We start from the raw sequence: 21,099 nt of genomic DNA on the forward strand, positions 1-21,099 counted from the left end.
TGAGTTGCTAGATCTGCTCAAAGTCTGACCCATTTAGCGCAGTGATAGTGCCACACAACATGATGTATGTCTGAATTTACCCAAGTATTCTCATTCCCGCTCCATCTTTCTGTTTCTTCAGCACCTTCTTCATGTTCATTCTGTTGCTGGGAATGGAAACCTTGGATTCAGACTTGAGAGGTCTCTCCTTGAGGAAACAAAGGCTGAGAGGAGGAACTCCAGACCATAAAGGGCCTGGACAGAGCAGACAGGGAGAGAACGTTCCCAGTGATGGAAGAAGGTGAATTGATTTCAGGCGAAATGAGGAAAAATTCTGAGAGTGGTTCGGATCTGAAACGCGCTGCCTGGGATTGATGGAGGAGGCCAGACAGGATTGAGGCTTTCAAATGAGATTTGGATAATTATGAGGAGGGGGTACTCGTAAGGGCTGCAGAAACAGTCGGGGGAGTGGCACTAGCTAAACTGGAAAGAACTGGCACCTCGACCACAGGGTGTAAGGCTTTTCTGTGCCATTATGATTCCATATAACAACTATCACTGCTTTAGGAGGGTCCACATACCTTGGAGGCTTGTCACTGTTGTACTGTAGGAAATGCCTCAGTCACATTGTACGCAGCAAGTTCTTAAAACACCAATGCAACGATGATAAACAAAGTGTGGAGCTGGATGAACACAGCAGGCCAAGCAACATCTTCGGAGCACAAAAGCTGACGTTTCGGGCCTAAACCCTTCATGAGAGAGGGTCTCTGATGAAGGGTCTAGGCCCGAAACGTCAGCTTTTGTGCTCCTGAGATGCTGCTTGGCCTGCTGTGTTCATCCAGCTCCACACTTTGTTATCTCGGATTCTCCAGCATCTGCAGTTCCCACTATCAATGAATGCAATGGTGATGATCACTTGCTCTGAGAAAGAGTCATATCAGGTTCTAAGTGGTAATTCTGATTCTCTCTCTCTCTCCCTCGAGGCTACCAGACCTGCTGGGTTTCTGCAGCACTTTTGGGATTTTATGTTATGATCAAACAGGAGGCTGCAGTCGACATTAGCCGAAACGTTGACTGCTCCTTTCCTCCAGATGCTGCCTGGCTTGCGATTTTCCAGATTCCTGTTCGTCCACCTTGGATTCCAGCTGCTGCAGTTCTTTTGTCTCTAGCCTTTTATTTATGATCACTTTCGCGATGTGGACTCAGCGACAGGAAGAACTCATCAACTTCGAACAGGGGTCATTTACAGACAGGGTCTCTGTCTAACTCCTCAGATGAAAGATGGCTTCAGTACACCCTCAGTGCAGCATTGAGTGTATCAGCCCACATCACATCAACAGATCAACAAAGTGGAGTCACAGGCAGACAGGGCAGTGAGGGATGCGTTTGCTACGCTTGCTTTTATTGGTCAGTGCATTGAGTGTAGGAGTTGGGAGGTCACGTTGCGGCTGTACAGGACATTGGTTAGGGCCACTTTTGGAATACTGCGTTCAATTCTGGTCTTCTTCCTATAGGAAAGATGTTGAAACTTGAAAGGATGCAAAAAACATTTACAAAGATGTTGCCAGGTCTGGAGGGTTTGAGCTACAGGGAGAGGCTGAATAGGCTGGGGCTATTTTCCCTGAGACATCGAAGGCTGAGGGGTGACCTTATAGGGGTCTATAAAATCATAAGGGGTACAGATAGGGTGAATAGCCAAGGTCTTTTCCCCAGGGTGGGGGAGTCCAAAACTAGAGGGGCATAGGTTTAAGGTGAGAGGGGAAAGATTTAAAAGGGACATGAGGGGCAACTTTTTCACACAGAGGGTGGTGTGTGTATGGAATGAGCTGCCAGAGGAAGTGGTGGAGGCTGGTACAGTTACAACATTTAAAAGGCATCTTGAAGGGTATATGAATAGGAAGAGTTTGGACGGATAGGGGTCAAATGCTGGAAAATGGGACTAGATTTATTTAGGATATCTGGTTGGCTTGGGCAAGTTGGACTGAAGGATCTGTTTCCATGTAGTAGATCTCAATGACTCTAAGTCTCTGGAGTTGCGATTTGAACCTACAGCCTCATGCCTTAGGGGTTGGAATGCTACACACTGAATCACAGCTGACCCCTCATGTCGAACTCCCACTGTACTGCAGGGACATCAGAACCTTTTGAGCTCTTAGGCATTGCTCTGAAATGATCTACTGTCCTCAAAGATCTTCGCTGAGTCACTAAATTCCCTGCACTCTCCCCGTAGCCCTTGATTCCTTGTGAGATCAAGAATTAGTCAATCTCTGCCTTGAAGGCATCTAACGTCCCGGCCTCCACTGCACTCTGCGGCAATGAATTCCACAGGCCCACCACTCTCTGGCTGAAGAAATGTCGTCTCATTTCCGTTTCAAATTTACCCCCTCTAATTTTAAGGCTTTGCCCACGGGTCCTAATCTCCCCGCTAACGGAAACAGCCTTACCCATTTGTCTTAGGTTATTCTCCCATTGGATGTGGGCTTTGCTGGTAAGGTCAGCATTGGTTGCCAGTGTCTAAGTCCCCATTGACTGAGTGGCCTGCCTGGGCAATGGAATATCGGAACAGGAGTAGGCCATTCAGCCCCTCGAGCCTGTCCTGCCATTCGCTGAGATCATGATCGATCCGTGGCCCAACTCCATACACCTGCCTTCGTTCCGTATCCCTTAACACCTTTGCTTTATAAAGGAGGCAGTAGCAGAACTCCTCCTGGCGATCTGAGGCAGGCGTCTCAGCAAAAGACTACAGGCCTCAGCTAGGTCTGGAGCCTAAGCATTCGTGCACATTCATCGAAATGGGTTTTTAAGATCTGTACATTCTTCTTTCTTTTAGGTCTGGACATTTTTCTTTCCTTTTGCCTGTGTTTGTTTTATTTCTGCTGTTGTTGTTTTATTTTAAAATTCTGGTTTTGTGTCCAAGATGGGGAGAGAGAATGGCATCTTCGTCTGCTTCTCACTGTATTCTTGCATTCCTATACTTAAGTCTAAAATCTAATTTTAAATTCTAAAACGATCCGCCTCAAATGTTAAAATTAACAACTGATCCAGCTATTAGCAGAAGAGAGTTCCAAACCTCTCTCACCCGTTTGTGTGTCAAAGTTCCTTCCTAACATCTCCCCTGAACAGAGATCGCAAGAACTGCAGATACTGGAGCTGGAGGAACACAGCATCAGAGGAGCAAGAAAGTTGACATTTCGGGTCGGGACCCTTCCTCTCTCCTGGACAGTCTGGCCCTAATTCTCAGACTATGCCCCCGCTAGTTCTAGAATCCCTAACCAGTGGAAATAGTTTATCTTTACCTCCCCTGTCTTTTCCTGTTAATATCTCGGGAGACTTTGATCAGATCACCATGGTAAGGACAGCAGATTTCCTCCCTTTAAAAGACATTACACATGAGGTTTCTGCATGTTTGATGGTTACCATGACTAGCTAACAATTCCAGATTTTGGTCAGCAAATTGAAATTCCACCACCTCAGGAAGGACATACTAGCCCTGGAGTGTGTCCAGCGGAGATTCACACAGATGATCCCTGGAATGGTAGTTTTAATGTACGATGAACAGCTAAGGATCCTGGGATTGTACTCATTAGAGTTTAGAAGGTTGAGGGGAGATCTAATAGAAACTTACAAGATAATGTATGGCTTAGAAAGGGTGGACGCTAGGAAGTTGTTTCCGTTAGGTGGGGAGACTAGGACCCGTGGGCACAGCCTTAAAATTAGAGGGGGTGAATTTAAAACTAAAATGAGACGACATTTCTTCAGCCAGAGAGTGGTGGGCCTGTGGAATTCATTGCCACAGAGTGCAGTGGAGGCCAGTACGTTAGATGCCTTCAAGACAGAGATCGACAAATTCTTGATCTCACAAGGAATCAAGGGCTATGGGGAGAGTGCAGTGAAGTGGAGTTGAAATGCCCATCAGCCATGATTTAAATAGCAGAGTGGATTTGATGGGCCGAATGGCCTTACCTCCACCCCTATGTCTTATGGTCTTATAGCTGCCTATGGCGGGATTTGAACCTGCGTCCCTGGATCATTAGTTTGAGCAACTGGATTACCAGTCTCTGGGATTATGTTAGTGTGTACAGCAGAGGCCCCAGGGCTGCGTCGATACTGACAGACGTATGTCAGAACTCCTCAGACGTCTATCAGTATTGAGACGGCCAAGTGTCAGCATGTGCAGGCTTCCTGCTCAGCTGGTAAGGTCCCTACCTCTGAGGCAGGTGGGCTGGAGTCAAACGCTGCCTGATGCAGTGGAGGTGATAATATTCCTGAACAGGTTAGCTTGAAAATACCTATGCAGGGTCCCTGTTAGCGTTCGAATAGCAGTCACTAACAGTGAGAGCTTTTGTGTAACATGAAGGATGGCATCAATACACCTTCTGTGCAACACTGAGTATGTGATCCTCGACATGCCGAGGAACGGATCTGACCCCTTGACTGTATTTTGAACTGCAAAAGGGGTAGAATACTCTCCTTGGTGACACGGTGACTCAGCGGTTAGCACTGCGGTCTCACAGGGACCTGGGTTCAATTCCACCCTCGGGCGACTGTCTGTGTCGAGTTTGCACATTCTCCCCGTGTCTGCGTGGGTTTCCTCCGGGTGCTCCAGCTCCCACAGTCCAAAGATGTGCAGGCTACGATGGACTGGCCATGGGAAATTGTAGTGACCAGGGATGTGCAGGCTAGTTACAGGGTTACTGGGATAGAGAAGGGTATGGGTCTGGGTGGGATGCTCCTCGGAGAGTAAATGTAGACTCCCCACAGTCTGGGCTGACAACAATGAACTCTTCACCAAAACTTCTCAAGCTGGTCTTTAGCTCCTTGGTAATTGCAGGTGCTTGATTTATGCCAATTGAGTACTGCATCTCCTAAATTACAGCAGCAGTTCCGACAATATTTAAATTGGCTGTAAGGTCCCAAGATCTGTACGAAAAGAAAGCTGTTTGGAAACACTGTCTGGTCAATGCAACAAGTCACGGATGCACAGCCCAGAAGCAGAGCTCAGGCCTGACTACATCTGGTGCTGAGACACGGATACAAGAATAACCCGCAGGCCATTTAGCTCCTTGAGCCTGGTCCACCATTCAACAACATCATTGCGGCCTCAACTACACTTTCCTGTCTGATCAGTCTCCTAACACACACACACACACACACACACAATAAAAAACAGACAATAACTCAGCCAATGCAATATTCAAAGACTCAACCTCCTCTGCTCTCTGGACAGAGATTACACAGACTCACATCCATCCATCCAGTAAAAAAAATTCTCCCCGTCTCAGCTTTAAATGGGGACCATTTTATTTTACTACGTTGTCCCCTACTTCTGGACTCTCCAGCAATATTCACAGGAGGCAGGGGTGTTGTGCTAATGTCACTGGTGTAATAATTCAGAAACCCTCTTTAATGATGTAGGGAGACGAGGTCAAATCTGAAGGAAACCCTGTATTCTGCATTCAAATTTGACCTTCCAAAATGAATCACTTCACACTTTTCTGGGTTGAGTTCCATCCGCCACTTCTTTACCCAGCTCTGCATCCTGTCAATTTCCCATTGCAAACTACAGTCGCCCTCCACGCTGTCCACAGCCCCACCAACCTTTGTGTCATCAGCAAACTTAGGAACCCACCCCTCCACTTCCTCATCCAAGTCATTTATAAAGATCACAAAGAGCAGAGGCCCCAGAACAGATCCCTGCAGAACACCACTGGTCACAGAGCTCCAGGCTGAATACTTTCCATCTACTACCACTGGTGTACAGAGATATGAAGGGCCAAATGATTATGGAGCGTAGGATGGTTTGGATGGGCATAGGGTGTATGTCGGTGGTTGAGTAGTAGGAGAATATTTTATCCTCAGTTTTCAACTTTGATCTCAGTGCTGGACTTAGGCTTTCTACCCATCCTGGCTCAGGATTTAGCAGCCAGTTTGGCTCTTACTAGGTTTCTTGATCCAACTCCCAATGTAACTTTATGTGCTGAAAATTTTGTCAAACATTAAGATTGACAAGTCGCCAGGCCCGGACCAGATTTGTCCTCGGCTGCTTTGGGAAGCGAGAAATGCAATTGCTTCGCCACTTGCGAGGATCTTTGCATCCTCGCTCTCCACTGGAGTTGTACCTGAGGACTGGAGAGAGGCAAATGTAATTCCTCTCTTCAAGAAAGGAAATAGGGAAATCCCCGGCAATTACAGACCAGTAAGCCTCACGTCTGTCGTCTGCAAGGTGTTAGAAAGGATTCTGAGGCATAGGATTTATGACCATCTGGAAGAGCATGGCTTGATCAAATGCAGTCAACACGGCTTTGTGAGGGGCAGGTCATGCCTCACAAACCTTAGAGTTCTTTAAGGATGTGACTAGAAAAGTTGATGAGAGTCGAGCTGTGGATGTGGTGTATATGGACTTCAGTAAGGCATTTGATAAGGTTCCCCATGGTAGGCTCATTCAGAAGGTCAGGAGGAATGGGATACAGGGGAACTTAGCTGTCTGGATACAGAATTGGCTGGCCAACAGAAGGCAGCGAGTGGTAGTAGAAGGAAAATATTCTGCCTGGAAGTCAGTGGTGAGTGGTGTTCCACAGGGCTCTGTCCTTGGGCCTCTACTGTTTGTAATTTTTATTAATGACTTGGATGAGGGGATTGAAGGATGGGTCAGCAAGTTTGCAGACGACACAAAGGTTGGAGGTGTCGTTGACAGTATAGAGGGCTGTTGTAGGCTGCAGCGGGACATTGACAGGATGCAGAGATGGGCTGAGAGATGGCAGATAGAGTTCAACCTGGATAAATGCGAGGTGATGCATTTTGGAAGGTCGAATTTGAAAGCTGAGTACAGGATTAAGGATAGGATTCTTGGCAGTGTGGAGGAACAGAGGGATCTTGGTGTGCAGATACACAGATCCCTTAAAATGGCCACCCAAGTGGACAGGGTCGTTAAGAAAGCATATGGTGTTTTGGCTTTCATTAACAGGGGGATTGAGTTTAAGAGTCGTGAGATCTTGTTGCAGCTCTATAAAACTTTGGTTAGACCGCACTTGGAATACTGCGTCCAGTTCTGGTCGCCCTACTACAGGAAAGATGTGGATGCTTTGGAGAGGGATCAGAGGAGGTTTACCAGGATGCTGCCTGGACTGGAGGGCTTATCTTATGAAGAGAGGTTGACTGAGCTCGGACTTTTTTCATTGGAGAAAAGGAGGAGGCGAGGGGACCTAATTGAGATATACAAGATAATGAGAGGCATAGATAGAGTTGATAGCCAGAGACTATTTCCCAGGGCAGAAATGGCTAACACGAGGGGTCATAGTTTTAAACTGGTTGGAGGAAAGTATAGAGGGGATGTCAGAGGCGGGTTCTTTACACAGAGAGTTGTGAGAGCATGGAATGCGTTGCCAGCAGCAGTTGTGGAAGCAAGGTCATTGGGGTCATTTCAGAGACTGCTGGACATGCATATGGTCACAGAAATTTGAGGGTGCATACATGAGGATCAATGGTCGGCATAACATCGTGGGCTGAAGGGCCTGTTCTGTGCTGTACTGTTCTATGTTCTATGTTCTATGTTCTATGAAACCTGGCCGGCATGATTGAGTTGGACCGAAGGGCCTGTTTCCATGCTGCATTATTCTTTGGCGGACAGTGAATTTTGAATTCAATAAAAATCTGGAATGAAAAATTACCCTAATCGGGGCCTTGTAGCCAATGCCAATTGTTATAAAAATCGTTTGATCGGAGCCACTAGTAAGAACAATGTGGTTGGCTTCAAATTGCTCTCTGGACTCTTAGGGATGGACAGTAAATCCTGGCCTGGCCAGTGCCATCCACATCTTGTGAATTAATAAAAGATAAAAGTCAGCTTAGGTAATCATCAAGCCTACCAGGGCGTGTTAGTCAATGCAGAAGAGTTTAAAACAACAAAAAAGAAACAGAAATAGCTGGAGAAACTCAGCAGGTCTGGCTGCATCAGTGGGGAGAGAAACGGAGTTAACGTTTTGAATCTGATGTGACTTTTTCAGAATAAGAACCAAAAGAACTGCCAATGCTGTAAATTCAGAACTATGTTCTAACAAAGGGCCAACGAACCCGAAATGTTAACTGCGTTCCCCTCTCCACAGATGCTGCCTGACCTGCTGGGCTTCTCTAACCATTTCTGTAGGGTTTGTTTTGGTTGTTTTAGACCTCCAGTATCCGCAGTTGTTTTTTTGTTAAACAGAATTTTTACAAAAATGCTTCCCCTACCAAGGCATCCGTCAAATCACGGGCTAATTGGCAACAAGTCCAATTGTGAAAGTCATCATGCACTTAAGACTCTAATTTGACAATATCAACTTTCCCCTTAATTATCATTTAATCTTCTTGCAGTGATATTTCCTTAATGGTTCTGTTAAGAGAAGGCCCAGTTTTGTAACAGTCTCTCTCATATCCCAGTGCCTAGGTACAACAGGTGAACTGTTTACCTGATCTTCCGGAGCTCCTTGTCCTCTTCCATTCAGAAACACTTCCGGCTTCAATGAGGGCTGGAAGCTCTCCTTTGTGTTGGCTTCTGGGAACTGTAGTCCACTTCTCCATGGCTCCCAGAAATTGTAGTCCCCTTCCCAGTGATCTCTGGGAATTGTAGTTCCCTTCCCAGTGACTTCTGGGAATTCTGGCAACTCCTCATAGCTAAGAGATAATGGGAACTGCAGATGCTGGAGAATCCGAGATAACAAAGTGTGGAGCTGGATGAACACAGCAGGCCAAGCAGCATCTCAGGAGCACAAAAGCTGACGTTTCGGGCCTATGATGAAGGGTCTAGGCCCGAAACATCAGCTTTTGTGCTCCTGAGATGCTGCTTGGCCTGCTGTGTTCATCCAGCTTCACACTTTGTTATCTTAACTCCTTATAGCTTCTGGGAATTGTAGTCCACCTTTCACCAAATAGTCACAGAGATATACAGCATGGAAACAGACCCTTCAGTCCATGCCGACCAGACATCCTAAATTCAAAATAAAAACCGAAAGAACTGAGCTCGCTGTAAATCAGGAACAAAAACATAAGTTGCTGGAAAAGCTCAGCAGGTCTGGCAGCATCTGTGGAGGAACATAGAACATAGAAAAGTACAGCACAGTACAGGCCCTTTGGCCCACGATGGAATAATCCTAATCTAAAAATAAAATAACCTAAACTACATTCCCCTCAATTCACGGAGGTAACGTTTCGGGTCTGGTGACCCTTCCTCAGAACTGATGGTGGCTGGGAAAATGTCAATTTACATGCATAAAATAGGGAGGTGGGTTAGGATAAACGATAGGATAGAGCCCGAAGAGAGAGAGAGAGACACAGTTGGACAGACAAAAGAGGTGACAAGGTGCTGGAGGAACACAGCAGGCCAGGCAGTATCAGAGGAGTAAAAAACCTGTTTTGGGTCTGGACCCTTCTTCAGAGGGTCATACAGCCTTCCGGACTCAATATTGAGCTCAATAATTTTAGAGGCTAAACTCTTCCTTGTTCCAGCCCCCTACCCCACACACCAGGCCTTGTTATCATATAGCCTGCCATTACACACCCCCTGTTGTTACTCACTAACAGTTCCCATTGACAACTATTCACCCTCCCAGAGATAGTAGGAACTGCAGGTGCTGGAAAATCTGAGATAACAAGGTGTAGGGCTGGATGAACACAGCAGGCCAAGCAACATCAGAGGAGCAGGAAAGCTGACGTGAGAGATAGTAGGAACTGCAGGTGCTGGAGAATCAGAGATAACAAGGTGTAGAGCTGGATGGACACAGCAGGCCAAGCAGCATCAGAGGAGCAGGGAGGCCAACGTTTTGGGCCCAGACCCTTCTTCAGAAATGGTAATGATTTCTGATGAAGGGTCTGGGCCCGAAATGTCAGCCTTCCTGCTCCTCTGATGCTGCCTGGTCTGCTGTGTTCATCCAGCTCTACACCTTGTTATCTCCTGAACTGTGTGGCTTGGTAGGGCTATTTCAGATGGCAATGAAGACTCAACCACTCAGATAAGGATGGCAGACTTCCCTCTTTGAAGGATATTAATGAACAGAGATGCATTTTTAACATCAACTGGCAGAGTCATCACTCGGTTAGCGTTTAATTACCATTTATTTAAAAATCAAATTTCACCAACTGTCCTGGTATGATTCAGGCCAGCGCCTCTCGCTGAGATCCTGGAAGACTAACTCAGCGGCATTACAATCATGCTTTAAACAGTCCTTGGATAAGCATATGGATAATGATGGGATAGTGTAGGGGGAGGGGCTTAGATTAGTTCACATGTCGGCGCAACATCGAGGGCCGAAGGGCCTGTTCTGCGCTGTATTGTTCTATGTTCTATGTACTCTCTCAGACAATACTTGACCAACAAGTCAAATCAAAAGATGCAAAAATTGGCCGAAGATGAGCTGGACAGGGTTCAGAAGAGATTTACCAGGATGTTGCTGAGAACGGAGGGTTTCAGTTGTAGGGAAAGGCTGGATAGGCTGGGAATTTTTCCACTGGAGCGTAGGAGGTTGAGGGGTGACCTTATAGAGGCTTATAAAAAATGAGGGGTAAAATGAATGGCAGGTGACTTTTCCGTCGGGCGGGGGATTTCAAGTCCAGGGGGCATGAGATAAGATTTTAAAAATACAGGAGTGGCAATTATTGTACACAAGAGACTGGTTCGTGTGTGGAATGAACATCCTGAGGAAGTGGTGGATGTGGGTACAGTTACAATGTTTAAAAGACATTTGGGTAAGGACATGAGCAGGAAAGGTTTGGAGGGATATGGACCAGGAGCAGGCAGGTGGGACTAGTTTAGTTTGGGATTATGGCCGGCATGGACTGGTTGGACCGAAGGGTCTGTTTCTGTGCTGCGTGACTCCATGATTCTTACCCACGGCAACCCAGTGTTACTTATTATCATTGAATATTTTAAGACAGGGGAAGGATATTCAGCCCACCTGTGCCAACTTTTTGCAAGAGCAATTGCTCTCATGCTGTTTGCTTTGTGTTTTGCCCAGTGCCCAGCAATTTGTTCATCCTCAGATAAGGATCCAAACCTCTTTCGAAATAAAACAGAGAACTGCGGATGCTGGAAATCTGAAACTAAAACAGAAATTGCTGGAGAAATTCAGCAGGTCTGTGGGGAGAGAAACAACACTGATATTTCAAATCCCTTCTTTGGAATGGCAAAGAGTTTTGAGGAAGAGTATAACATAAAGATCATTGAATTAAAACCGCATGTCTGATCCTATCGAGAGGAAGTGATGGAGGCTGCTACAATTACAACATTTAAAGACATTTGGACAGGTACATAAATGGGAAATGTTTAGAGGGATATGGATCAAACGGGAAATGTTTAGAGGGATTTGGGTCAAACGCAGGCAAATTGGGAAATCAGGTCAGCCCGGATGAGTTGGGTCGAAGGGCCTGTTTCTGTGCTATATGACTCTATCAGTAAGAAATTCACACTTGTGTCATTTGGATCTGGAAGGTTCTGAGGAAGGGTCACTTAACCCCAAACGTTAATTCTCGTTTCTGTCCACACGCCTGCTGAGGTTTTCCAGCAATTTCTGTTTCTGTTTCTGGAAAGTTCTGGAAAGAATGTTGCAACCTGAAGAATCATTTGAGAAACAGTTTGGACATTGGTTCAGCCACTTTTGGAGTACCGTGTTCAGTTCTGGTCTCCCTGCTATAGGAAGGATGTTGTGAAACTTGAAAGGGTTCAGGAAAGATTTACGAGGATGTTGCCAGGGTTGGAGGGTTTGAGCTACAGTGAGAGGCTGAATAGGCTGGGGCTATTTTCCCTGGAGCGTCAGAGGCTGAGGGGTGACCTTATAGAGGTTTATAAAATCATGAGGGGCATGGATAGGGTGAATAGACAAGGTCCTTTCCCCAGGGTGGGGGAGTCCAAAACTAGAGGGGCATAAGTTTAAGGTGAGAGGGGACAGATTTAAAAGGGATGTAAGGAGCAACTATTTCACACAGAGGGTGGTGCGTGTATGGAATGAGCTGCCAGAGGAAGTGTTGGAGGCTGGTACAATTACAGCATTTAAAAGGCACCTCGATGGGTACATGAATAGGACGGGTTGAGAGGGATATGGGCCAAATGCTGGCAAATGGGAATAAATTTAAATGGGATATCCGATCGGCATGGACAAGTTGGACCAAAGGGTCTGTTTCTGTGCTGTTCATCTGTATGACTCTATAAGATCCATGAAACTGATGGCTAAAGGGATCGAGTTGATGTTGGGTAGAAGCAGGAATGGGGCACTGAGTTGGACAATCAGCTATGATCAATATCGAATAGTGGAGCAGGCTCGAAGGGCCGAATGGCCTACTCCTTCAATTTTCTCCAAAACACCAACTCTGCTTCTGATGTTGCCCCACCTGCTGGGCTTTTCCAGCACCTTTCTGTGTGTTTTCTTCTTTAATTTCAGATCTTCAACATCCGCAGCGTTTTGCTTTTATTTCATGCAAAATAACATTCGTTTTTGGGGATTTTTCTGGCCCCAGGAGAGGAGGCACTGAGTATGAGCTGGGTTATGACTGAATTCCTTACTAGTATCTGCATTACCAAGCCGGAATAAAATGTAACAACACAACGAGGCAGATCTTGCAAAAAATATAACTTGATATTTGCAAAGCCTTGTGCAACATTACATTTTAAAGTCACAGTGTGTCTTTTTCTCCCTGTGTGCTTACTTGGCAAGAAAGACTCCAGATATCAGTGAGGCTTAGGTAATGGTGACGTATTCATTTCCAAGATTAAATACTGTGAAACACCATGTTCATTTATCAGAGATAATGAGAAAGTGTGACCACGGCTAATCCACATTAATGCAGAAACTGCAGGATGCACACATCAAAAGAGACAGGATTTTTTGAGCAGAGGAAAGACTTGTATCATGACATTTGCCGTGGTTAACGCTCTCGCTTGCTGTTTCTGGGATACTGGTCAAACTAGCAATTTTTTTCCCCATCTACAATTGCCCCATAAGAAAGTGGTGGTGAGCTGCCTTTTTGCCCCCCCACACCCCCCTCTGCAGTCCATGTGGTGTAACGACACTCACTATGCCCTGGCCGTCGCAGAAACAGACCCTTCGGCCCAAACGGTCCATGCCGAATGTAATCCCAAACTAAACTAGTCCCACCTGCCCGCATTTAGCTCATATCCCTCCAGTTATCCAAATGGCTTCTGGAAGTTGTAACCATACCTGCACCCACCATTTCCTGTGGAAGGTAGGAGGCTCAATGGTTAGCACTGCAGCCTCACAGCGCCAGGGAACCGGGTTCAATCCCACTCTTGAGCGACCGTGCGGAGTTTGCACGTTCTCGCCGTGTCTGCGTGGGTTCCCTCCGGGTGCTCCGGTTTCCTCCCACAGTCCAAAGATTTGCAGGTTAGGTGGATTGGCCGTGGAAAATTGCCTGTAGTGTTCAGGGATGTGCAGATTAGGTGGATTATAGGGGGATCTGAGGGTCGGTGTGGGCTTTTTGGGCCGAAGGGCCTGTTCCCACATAGTAGGGATTCTATGATGTTAGGGTGGATTGGCCATGCTAAACTGCCCCATATAGTGTCCACAGATGTGCAAGCTAGGTGGGTTAGCCATAGGAAATACAGGGTTGTGGGGATAGGAGCATGGCCCTGGATGGGATGCTCTTCAGAGGGTTGATGTGGACCTGATGGGCTGAATGGCCTGCTCCCACGCTGTATGGATTCTATGATGCTCATTTGGAAAGGGCATTTCAGGGTTTAGACTGGTTACATTTCCAAGGCAGGCTGGTGTGTGAATTGGAGGGGAACTTGCAGGGGGCGGTGTTTACCAGGTATCTTCTGGCCTTGGGGTGATAGTGGCTGCAAGTTTGAAAGATGCTTTCTGAGCAGCCCTTGGCGAGTTGCTTTTGTTTTGTTTTTACTTATTCCTGAGACATTGTCATCACTTGCCGGCCCAGCATTTATTGCCCATCCCTAGTTGCCCAGAGGGCAGTTAATAATGAACCATATTGCTATGGGTCTGGAGTCACATGTAGGCCCAGACCAGGTAAGGATGGCAGTTTCCATCCCTAAAGGACATTAGTGAATCAGATGGGTTTGTCAGACAATCAGCAATGTATTCATGGTAACCATTAGACTCTCGTAAAACAGATCTTTTAAAAAAAATTAAATTAAAATTTCACCCTCTGCCAAAGTAAATTCAAACCCAGGTCCCCAGAACAGTAAAAACCGAAAGAACTGTAGATGCTGTGAATCAGGAACAAAAACAGAAATTGCTGGAAAAGAGACAATGGGAACTGCAGATGCTGGAGAATCCAAGATAACCAAGTGTGAAGCTGGATGAACACAGCAGGCCAAGCAGCATCTCAGGAGCACAAAAGCTGACGTTTCAGGCCTAGACCCTTCATCGGAGAGGGGGGTGGGGAGAGGGTTCTAGAATAAATAGTGAGGGGGGGAGGCGGACCGAAGATGGAGAGAAAAGAAGATAGGTGGAGAGAAGAGTATAGGTGGGGAGGTAGGGAGGGGATAGGTCAGTCCGGGGAGGACGGACAGGTCAAGGGGCTGGATGAGGTTGGTAGGTAGGTGATGGGGATGGGGCTTGAGGTGCGAGGAGGGGATAGGTGGGAGGAAGAACAGGTTAGGGAGGCGGGAACGAGCTGGGCTGGTTTTGGGATGCAGTGGGTGGAGGGGAGATTTTGAAGCTGGTGAAATCCACATGGGAACCCTGCAGCCCAATGGTATCAATGTGGATTTCACCAGCTTCAAAATCTCCCCTCCCCCCACTGCATCCCAAAACCAGCCCAGCTCATCCCCTCCTTCTCCTGCATCCCAAAACCAGCCCAGCTCGTTCCTGCCTCCCTAACCTGTTCTTCCTCCCACCTACCCCCTCCTCCCACCTCAAGCCGCACCTCCATTTCCTACCTACTAACCTCACCCCGCCCCCTCGACCTGTCCGTCCTCCCCGGACTGACCAATCCCCTCCTCACCTATACTCTCCTCTCCACCTATCTTCTCCTCTATCCGTCTTCAGTCCGCCTCCCCCTCTCTCCCTATTTATTCCAGAACCCTCTCCCCATCCCCCTCTCTGATGAAGGGTCTAGGCCCGAAACGTCAGCTTTCGTGCTCCTGAGATGCTGCTTGACCTGCTGTGTTCATCCAGCTCCACACTTTGTTATCTTGGATTCTCCAGCATCTGCAGTTCCCATTATCTCTGATCACAAATCTCTAATCTTCACATTTCCATTTTAACCTTTTATTTCTACATTTCGCATGGAAACACCCATGTGACCTGCTGAAGTTATAGTTCCAACCTCCTACCCAACTGCAGTGTGACAAAAAATTAACACATGCATTTGTATAGCACCTTTCACAACCTCAGAAGGTCCCAAAGCACTCAACGCTCACAGCCGATCAAGTACTTTCTAAAAAAAAAGGTTCCTATTTCACTGCAAAATTTTTGGGCATTTCAGATGTGTCTTAACAGATAGGATGATTACTTCAAAAACTTACAGGTTAAAGTCCTACTCCAGCAACACAATCTACTCAGATCCTCCAGTCTAGTATGGAAGGAGAGCTGTGCTGCTGGAGGTAGAGTGGCTAACTCGTAAATATATTCCTGGAGGTTTCCTGCCATGACTTGATCCCTGCAATTCAGCCATTGGTTAGATAACATGCCCATCCTTGTGACACATTGTCTTCCTACACCAATAGGAAAGCTACAAGACTCATTCCTCCATTGGATGGGACATGCTACTGAGCCACACAGCCTTCTTGTCACTCCCTGTTCAATACTTTTCATAATAATGAGAGAAACCTCTTCTTTGAGTGAAGACCCTGTGACTTTTCTCCAGGGTTGTACACTGGTTGTGGTCTGGAGGTTGATCTCCAATTCCTGGAAACATCAGGCCAATTAAGGGTGGCACAGTGGCTCAGTAGTGACCGCCTCTAACTCACAGCGCGAGGGACCTGGGTTTGATCCGACCCTCGGTTGACTGTCTGTGTGAAGTTTGCACATTCTCCCCGTGTCTGCGTGGGTTTCCTCCAGGTGCTCTGGCTTCCTCCCACAGTCCAAAGGTGTGCAGGTTAGAGAGGATTAGCCGTGCTAAATTACCCATAGTGCCCAGGGATGTGCAGGTTAGGGTGGATTGGCCGTGCTAAATTACCCATAGTGCCCAGGGATGTGCAGGTTAGGGTGGGTTGGCCGTGCTAAATTACCCATAGTGTCCAGGGATGTGCAGGTTAGGGTGGGTTGGCCGTGCTAAATTACCCATAGTGCCCAGGGATGTGCAGGCTAGCCGGGTTAGCCATGGGGAGTGTGTGGCTGTGGGGAGAGGTTGCCTCTGGGTGGGATTCTTTTTCAGAGGGCTGGTGCAGACTTGAGGGGCCAAATAGCCTCTTTCTACACTGTAGGGGTCCTGTGAAATCTGAACAGTTGGCAAACCCAACTGAGGAGCCACCTCTCTGATGAGAAATGATGGTGAGGTTTACCTACACTCTTGGCCAGATGCTGAGGCTTTGTTGGTACTATTTTCAGAAGGAGCCGGTGAGTGTCAGTTTTTATCACTGAAACAGACTACCCTTCCATGCAAATGACTATCTTTATAAACGTGGATCCCTGGAATGGACGGACTGTCTTATGAAGAAGGTTTGAGGCTCTTCCCATTGAAATTTAGGAACATGAGAAGTGACTTCCGATCCAAGATGGCGGCAGAGTGGGATTCTGATGTGAAAGCTCTGACTGCTTTTGTTTTTCTTTTTTATTCCATTTCTTTTCCTCTTTCTTTGACCTACTGACCTTGTCCTGAGCTGGAATGGCATTTGCAGTGGTGAGAATCCAGGGTGTGGTTCTCACGGCAGTGAAGTGGTGCCAGACAGTGCCACTGTCGTTGAGGTGATGTGCCACCTCAGGACCTCTCTTCAAGATCTACCATTCCTTTTCCTCCCTAACCTTAAATTATTCAAAAATGATGCCATTTCATATCGACAAATGAACGCGTCTCAAGCTGTTTTGTTCTGGCCGGAAAATAGACGGACCAATATAGCCCATAATTTCACTGTGTGAGATACAATTGCTGTGGGAGGCAGGATCCTTGGGTACTGTTAAGGCTGAGACGGTAGATTCGTGATCAGAGACAGCAGGAACTGCAGATGCCGGAGGTCTAGGCCTGAAACGTCAGCCTTCCTGCTCCTCTGATGCTGCTTGGCCTGCTGTGTTCATCCAGCTCTACACCTAGACTCGTGATCAATCGGGGAATCACAGGTTATTGGGCAGGTGCAGGAAAGTGGGCGCGAGGAATCTTGAATCAGCCACAATCTTATTGAACGGCAGGGCAGGATTAAGGGGCCAAATGGCCTACTTCTGTTCCTGTTTCTTACGATCTTATTAAACGAGGAGGCATTTGCAATGAAGCCCAGGGCCTACGCTCAGTTGGCGAGTCCTTTGTCTGTTCACTCCCTCCTCCAATATGTCCTCCTTCCTCCAAAGGCACTCTTTTCATCCAGAGATGGTCCATTCTGTTCCAGTTTCCTTCCCCCTCACCTTCGCCCCCTGCTGGTGCCAGTCCCTGCGCAACTGCTCGAGCTCCCTGTTTGGTGCCCTCTCTCACCTTCACCCCCTGCTGGCTCCAGTCCCTGTGCAACTGCTCAAGATCCCCTGTTTGGTGCCCTCTCTCACCTTTGCCCCCTGCTGGTGCCAGTCACTGTGCAACTGCTCGAGCTCCCTGTTTGGTGCCCTCTCTCACCTTCACCCCCTGCTGGTGCCAGTCACTGTGCAACTGCTCGAGCTCCCTGTTTGGTGCCCTCTCTCACCTTCACCCCCTGCTGGTGCCAGTCACTGTGCAACTGCTCGAGCTCCCCTGTTTGGTGCCCTCTCTCACCTTCGCCCCCTGCTGGTGCCAGTCCCTGCGCAACTGCTCGAGCTCCCTGTTTGGTGCCCTCTCTCACCTTCGCCCCCTGCTGGTGCCAGTCACTGTGCAACTGCTCGAGCTCCCTGTTTGGTGCCCTCTCTCACCTTCACCCCCTGCTGGTGCCAGTCACTGTGCAACTGCTCGAGCTCCCCTGTTTGGTGCCCTCTCTCACCTTCGCCCCCTGCTGGTGCCAGTCCCTGCGCAACTGCTCGAGCTCCCTGTTTGGTGCCCTCTCTCACCTTCGCCCCCTGCTGGTGCCAGTCCCTGCGCAACTGCTCGAGCTCCCTGTTTGGTGCCCTCTCTCACCTTCGCCCCCTGCTGGTGCCAGTCACTGTGGAACTGCTCGAGCTCCCCTGTTTGGTGCCCTCTCTCACCTTCGCCCCCTGCTGGTGCCAGTCCCTGCGCAACTGCTCGAGCTCCCTGTTTGGTGCCCTCTCTCACCTTCGCCCCCTGCTGGTGCCAGTCACTGTGGAACTGCTCGAGCTCCCCTGTTTGGTGCCCTCTCTCACCTTCGCCCCCTGCTGGTGCCAGTCCCTGTGCAACTGCTCGAGCTCCCTGTTTGGTGCCCTCTCTCACCTTCGCCCCCTGCTGGTGCCAGTCCCTGTGCAACTGCTCGGGCTCCTCTGTTTGGTGACCTCTCTCACGTTCGCCCCCTGCTGGCACCAATCACTGCGAAACTGCTCGAGCTGCTCTGTTTGGTTCCCTCTCTCACTGTCACCACAGGCCAAACTCAATATTCTGGGTTTCATTATTAGAGGTACGAGATAATATGAGAGCAAGGAGGCCATGCTGAATTTATAGAGGACTCTGGTTAGGCACTAACAGGAATGCTGTATATAGATCTGGGTGCCACAGTTACCCAGCGACACCCCCCAAAAAGGTGCCGTTTCCCATTTGTTATGGTTCCAGCCAGGAGACTCCAGATCATTAAGCCCCCTAGGAGAGATGAATCGGCTTCTCATCTTAATTGAATCGCTCCCAGGCTGCTCACAATGAGGTCAATAAAAATTCCTTCCCTTGTGGATGCCTTTTCCCTCAGACGCAAATGAACTTATGTTTAAAAAGGAGCCAATTTAACCAGGCTTTTTGTCTGTTATCAAAGAGTGAGTTTATGAAATGTTAAACACGAGACGAATCAGTAATACAACTATCATACGCGGGTCCAAAAAGATCATAAAAAAGACAGATGTACAGATCAGTCTTTCAATCGTTCACACAGGATGGACAAGTTGAACATGACTGATGCTGCACTGGAAGTTAGCAGTAACATTAATGGTCCTGATAAAGGGTCTTGCTCCTCTGATGCTGCCTGACCTGCTGCGTTCCTCCAGCTCCACACTGTATCAACATTAGCTATGTAGTTGTACAATTGATTCCACAATCCTCAGTCTTGAAGATTGGTTGAGATTCTGTAATTCAGACTGTAACCAAATTCCAGCATTCAGTGTGAGAGAAAGTCCTTTGTTGTCCAGTTTTCTGCTGTATGGATGACCTCTGGAACTCCGAGTGAGGGAGAGAGAGAGAAATCCCATACCTCCAACATAGCGGTGACCAGGGGCAGCTTTTTGGTGACTTTCACGGCATGCTAACATTTGAATCCAGTCTGTTAGACACCAGTACTGTCAGTTCCACCAGCACCCTCCAGTACAGTTGAAACTTTAATCCCTGTTGCTCTAGTCTTCAGAGGGAGAAACACAAGATGTGTGCGTAGTTGGGGATATAAACAGCAGGGGGTGATCAGTCTTTCAATATCCTGGTAGTCACAAGAGATCCAATCTACTCTGACTTGCCTCACCTTAACCTCAGCCACCTCAAAAAGATGTTGTTTGAGCATCCCTTCCCATCTGCACGTGTGATCTTTCTCTCTAAGCAAACACTCAATTTACATCCACTGCCATTTTTTTGGCTGTATCAATCCTCTCCTGAGACACACTGTTTGGAATTGCAAGTGAAAAATGCCCACTGTGTTCTGACCTTGGGTCATAGAATCCCCCTATAGTGTGGGAGTAGGCTATTCAGCCCATCAAGTCCACACTGACCCTCTGAGGAAGAGCATCCGCCTAACCCTGCACTTCCTCATGGCTAATCCACCTAGGATGAACACTATGGGGCAATTTAGCATGGCCAACCCACCTTTGGGCTGTGGGAGGAAACGCACGCAGACACAGGGAGAATGTGGTTACACACACAGACAGTCGCCTGAGGGTGGAATTGAACCCGGATCCCTGGCGCTATCAGGCAGCAGTGCTAACCACTGAGCCACCCATTTCCAGAACTTCAGTGAGAAGAAAAGATCGAAGAAGCTGGGACTGTTCTCCATGGAGATGAGAAAGCTGAGGGGTGATTTTGTCGAGGTTTTCAAAATTCAGAGAGGCTTGGATGGAACAAATGAAGAGAAACTATATCGGCTTGTAAAAAGACCAAGAGCTAGAGGACCATAGCCTCAAAATAATGGGGAGCAGGTTTAGGACTGAGCTGAGGAGTTTCTTCACTCAAAGGGTTGTGAATCTGTGGAATTCCCTGCCCAGGGAAGCAGTTGAGGCTCCCTTGCTAAATGTTCTTAAGGCAAACATGGATTTTTGAACAGTAAAGGGATGAAGAGTTATGGTGAGGGGGCGGGTAAGTGGAGTGGAGTCCATGAAAAGATCAGCCAAGATCTAAATGAATGGCACAGCAGGCTCAAGAGGCCAGAGGGGGCCTACTCCTGCTCCTATTCCTTATGTTCTTATCTCACCAGAGGGCACAGTTTTAAAGAGTTTTGCAAAAGAAGCCAAAGCAAGATGAGGAAAAATCTTTTTTACTCAGCCAGTAGGGTTAGGGTGTGGAATGTACTGCCTGGATATAAGTGAAGGCAAGTTGTGTTAAGGTGTTAAAGAGAACTGTGGAGGGCTGTTTAAACATAAACAAAGTTCAGGGTTATGGGGAAAGGATGGAAAATTGGTACTAAGTCAAATAGACAGCTAGGGCAAACAAGATGGGCTGAATGGTCTCCTTTTGCACCGTCACAATTCTGAAACAGAAGCAAACTACTTCAAATATTGGAGATCCAAAATTAAAAAATACAAAAGGCAGGAGAAATGTACATAGGACTGTATGGCACAGAAACAGGCCCTCCCCCATTTCTGAAGAAGGATCTAGACCCGAAACATCAGCCTTCCTGTTGCTTGGCCTGCTGTGTTCATCCAGCTCCACACCTTGTCATAACAGGCCCTTCGGCCCACAATGCTGGGCTGAACATGATGCCAGATTAAACCA

General features: G+C 47.6%; 1 protein-coding gene across 1 annotated transcript in view; it reads right to left on the reverse strand.

Annotated features, from left to right (window-relative positions):
• Nucleotides 1-8,560, reverse strand: part of fbxo46 (F-box protein 46) — a 39,288-nt gene extending 30,728 nt beyond the window's left edge. The window contains exon 1 of the mRNA XM_048522579.2: nucleotides 8,424-8,560. The gene's annotated coding sequence lies outside the window, so the exon portion shown is untranslated. The remainder of the gene's footprint in view (nucleotides 1-8,423) is intronic.
• Nucleotides 8,561-21,099: the final 12,539 nt, after the last annotated feature.

Source organism: Stegostoma tigrinum, chromosome 39 (assembly GCF_030684315.1).
Source record: "Stegostoma tigrinum isolate sSteTig4 chromosome 39, sSteTig4.hap1, whole genome shotgun sequence".
NCBI lineage: Eukaryota > Metazoa > Chordata > Chondrichthyes > Orectolobiformes > Stegostomatidae > Stegostoma > Stegostoma tigrinum.